The sequence below is a fragment of the Cupressus sempervirens genome, chromosome 7 (assembly GCF_028749045.1).
Source record: "Cupressus sempervirens isolate cs-2001-9-10 chromosome 7, ASM2874904v1, whole genome shotgun sequence".
NCBI lineage: Eukaryota > Viridiplantae > Streptophyta > Pinopsida > Cupressales > Cupressaceae > Cupressus > Cupressus sempervirens.
Window position 1 is genome coordinate 430,659,775 of NC_143124.1, and position 4,599 is coordinate 430,664,373.

Here is a 4,599-nt window from a genome sequence, read left to right on the forward strand (position 1 = left end):
CGCTCACATTTACTCTTCAAATCCACTACCCAAAAATCACGAAAGTTAAAATAAAATATCCACAAGCGTATACAATGTAAAAACCCTAATAAACCCACACAAAAGTTTCACTGTTCAATCCATAAACATACCACTGGAAGTAAACATCATCCAACAGATACAGTAAGATTAAATTTATTTTGGGAACCGTATTCGCCTCTGAGGCATTATAAGCAGCCAAACAGCCAAACTTCTCGTCCCCATATGCTTTACAGAGGAATTGAAAAAGAAAACATAAAAGGAATGTTGCATCTTTGAATGGCCAGCTAGAAATGGAGAGTTAAATCTAACCGGCAAAGTGAAAAAGATGACCTGCATTTCGGGAACCCATTCATCTTTTAGGCACTGTAATTAGCCGTCAAGTCAAACTCAGGTCCCTTCCTACTTAATTCTTGTTCAAAACTACCAGTGCTCTGGTAAGATTACCCCTCATGAGAATCATATCAGCCAGGGTTTGTAAGGTTTTAATACAACAAATCGGCCAGGGTTTCTAGGGTTTTCAGCGATTGAGAAGCGATGAGAGTTTAACGTATACAGGTAGTTTTAAAAATTTTTAGGGATAGCGTATATTTTTATATTTAAAGCTGTAATCTTCTTTAAAAAAAAATTTGTTATGTATTTAATTTTATTTAAAAAATTAGTTTACTCTTATTTGACATTCTCCCTAATCTTCTTATTTTATATATATAATTTTTTCTATCCACCTTACTCTATCTCATCCTTTTATGTATTGTTTATTTGTGTTTTTATTATTCTTATTTATTCATATACTTTCATTTATCAATTAGTCTCTTCAAATTGACTATTAGTCTATAATAGAACATTTCTATAGTCACATTATTTGTTGTTCCATTTTTTTGTGATGATTGTATTATATTTGAATGAGTCTTGGTTTTGAATTTCATAGTTGCATAGTTTAATGATCTGATATAACCATCTATAATGGAAATGTTTTCATTTCGTGGGTTAATGTATGAAGTAGTTTGAACTTAATTGATTTCATCACTTACTTTATCTTATCTCTTTTGCATTTTATTTTCAATGAAATGGTTAATTTAGGTTATAACTTAGTTGTAGGTGTCATCTTCGAAAATCTGAAAACATAGAGTTGTTACATTTGAATGAATCAAACTTCATAAAACTAACTTTCTCATTGATTTACCTTCAAAGGCCCCTTGTAAACATATTATATCATCCTAAAAAGTAATCACCCTTAATTAGGGGCTTAATTTAGCCCCATTCTAGTGAATAGGGGTGTTGACATTGATTTCACGTTCTTCTAGCACTTATAGAATCTTCAAACTAACATTATAAGTCTTATATTGACTCGATTTCCTTCAAACCTAAGGATGGCCCTTATTTTAAAATGTGCTTCTCTATTTTCCCTCCAATCAAACAATTTATTTCACCTTCTAGGCCCTGCCCACTTATTTTTGGCCTTTATGATCTACTTCGACCCTGAAATGAGTTATCCTTTCTTTTCCCATGGTTATTTTCTATCCTCGACATCTTCACAAAATTTGAGCTTGTTTTACTTGGGACATGCCACCAAAATTGGCTTGTCCCTGTGACATGCCACCCAAATCGACTAGTTTGTGGAACATGCCACCAAAATTGACTTGTCCCTCAAATTTTGGGCCCAAATTGGGCCCAAAATTGACTAGTAGAAAAAAAATGTTGAAGCAAAGGTAGTTCTAAACCCAGAGGAAGAGAGGCTTTTGAGGGCCATCTCCAAGATTGGAAAAAGACCTAAGTTTGAGGTTCTCGCATTTTCAAGAAATCTTAACCCAAAGGAGCTAATCAATTGGATCAATAAACTAGAGGAGTACTTTGAGTATGAAGATATTGAAGATCTTGATAAGATCAAGTTTGTGAAGCAAAACTAAAGGGACATGCGAAGATATGGTGGCTGGAGGTTCAGTTGGAGCAAAATAGAAAGGGAAAGGACAAAATCACCAGATGGAAATGGATGGTATTTAAACCGAAGCAACAATTCATTCCCATGGATTATGAGCTTGATTTGTTGAAGAAAATGCAAGGGTTGAAGCAAGCGGGAAAATTTGTTCAAGAGTATACTGAAGAGTTCTACCGAGTTCTCATTAGAATCGGCTATGCAGAAGCTGATAAGAAGAAAGTGGCTTGTTATCTTTATGGGTTAAGGCCAAGCATTCAGGACGAGCTGAGTCTGGTTCGAATGAACAATATTTAGGAGGCATACCAATTTTCCCTAAAATTTGAGGAGAACCTGAGCAAGAAGTTTGACGACAAGAATAGCGGAAGAGGTCATGGTGGAAGATCTAGCAGATGATCTTATGGAGGTCGTAATGATGATCAAAAGAACAAGGATGAGGCTGGAAGTAGCAGTCAAAACCAAAGGGGAAACAATTCCAATTGTTTCCATGATCAAAATAATAGAGATCATAGAGGAAGAGACAGAGGACAAGGATCTGGAAGAGGAGGCTTTTGTGGGAAATGTTTTCACTGCGGAGAAGAAGGGCATAAAGCATTTGAATGTACCCAGTGCCAAGGAAGGATAGATCAAAGAACTGAAGGCTGGGCCAGAGTTGGACATGTTGATGAAGATGTCAGATCCTCACATTTTGAAGATGTTGAAAGAGGAGAAGTCCTAGTTAACAGAAGAGTCCTGCTAAGTGGTGAGAATGAACCTGATCAAAGAAAGAGCTTGTTTTGCACAAGGTGCAAATGTGAAGATAAGTGTTGTGATGTAATCATTGATGGTGGAAAAACTGACAATCTAGTGTCAGAAACGATGGTCACAAAGTTGAAGCTGAAGAGATAGAAACACTTGCGTCCATACTGTATTGCTTGGGTGCAAGATGATCACAAGGTCATGGTCAATGAGCAATGCTCCGTGAAGTTCAAGATTGGAAGCTACCAAGATGAAGTACTTTGTGATATCATACCTATGGACATATGTCATATGTTGTTGGGTAGGCCGTGGCAGTTTGACAGGCATTTTGTACACGATGGGTGAGCAAATACCTACACTTTGACCAAGGATGGAGTGAAACATAAGTTGAAGTCATTGAAGGAGAAAATAGAAAAGGTATGTAGTGTTGCCAAAATATGTTTTGTTGATGGAAAAGAGTTTCTCAAAGATGTGAAGCGTGAGCATATGTGTTTTGCTATAATTCCAAAAGATAGTAACGAAGAAGTAGAGGAGATACCCGCAGAAGTTGCAAATATTTTGGGAGAGTTTTTGATATTATATTAGATAATGTACCTGATGGATTGCCCCCAATGAGGAAGATCAGTCACCAAATGGAATTGGTTCCAGGAGCTAGTTTGCCAAACAAAGTAGCACATAAAATGACACCAGCAGAAAGTGAAGAGTTGAACAAACAAGTTCATGAGTTGTTGCACAAGGGGTTGATTCGAGAGAGTCTAAATCCATATGTTGTACCAATAGTATTAGCACCAAAAAAGAATGGAGAATGGAGGATATGTACAAATTCTCACACCATCAACAAGATCACAATCAAGTATAGATTTCCATTGCCAAGGATGGATGATATTATGGACTGTTTGAGTGGAGCTAAGTATTTTACAAAGATAAATCTAAAGAGTGGGTACCATCAAATTCGTATCAGAGAAGGTGAGAGTGGAAGATTTCTTTCAAGACTAAAGAAGGACTATATGAGTGGTTAGTCATGCCTTTTGGGTTAATCAATGGACCGAGCACTTTCATGCGGCTCATGAATGAGGCACTGAAGGAGTTTATGGGTAAGTTTGTCATTGTTTACCTAGATGATATATTGATCTTTAGTAAGACATTGGAGGAGCATTTGATTCATATTCATGAGGTATTTGATAAGTTAAGGAAAGAAAAGTTGTTGATAAACCTGAAGAAGTGCAATTTTGTAAAGAAGGAGTTGGTGTACCTAGGATTTGTAGTCTCACCAGAAGGTTTGAAAATGGACCCAAAGAAAGTGAAGGCTATCCTTTAATGGTCTACTCCAAGAAGTGCGATCTAGAGGTAAGATATTTTCATGGACTGGCTAGTTTTTACAAAAAGTTCATAAGAGATTTTAGTAGTATTTGTGGACCCTTGACTAAAAAAATGAGAGGGGGTAGGAAAAAATTTAAGTGGACTACAGGAGCAAATCAAAGTTTTAATCTGTTGAAACATAAAGTTACTGAGTAGCCTATTTTAGCACTTCCTAATTTTAACAAGGTGTTTCAAGTAGACTATGATGCTAGTGGTACTGCAATAGGAGCTGTTTTGAGCCAAGAAGGTAGACATGTTGCTTATTTTAGTGAGAAATTGAATGATGCAAAAAGAAAATATTGTGTTTATGATCAGGAATTTTATGCTATAGTTCAAGCATTAAAGAAGTGGAGACACTATCTTCTTCCTAAAGAGTTTGTTTTGTATACTTATCATCAAGCTTTGCAATATTTGAATAGTCAAGGAAAATTAAACCAAAGGCATTTGAAGTGGGTTGAGTTTTTGCAGAGTTATACATTTGTTTTGAAACACAGGAGTGGGAAGTCTAACAGAGTTGCAAATGCTCTTAGTGGAAGACAACTTTTATTGAC

The 4,599-nt window shown here is 36.1% G+C and overlaps 1 non-coding gene across 1 annotated transcript; it reads right to left on the bottom strand.

The window, feature by feature from the left end:
* Window positions 1–280: 280 nt before the first annotated feature.
* Window positions 281–385, bottom strand: LOC149547385 (small nucleolar RNA snoR99). The gene has a single exon (XR_016354966.1). It is a non-coding gene; the product is annotated as a small nucleolar RNA snoR99 (small nucleolar RNA).
* Between the last annotated feature and the right edge of the window lie 4,214 nt (window positions 386–4,599).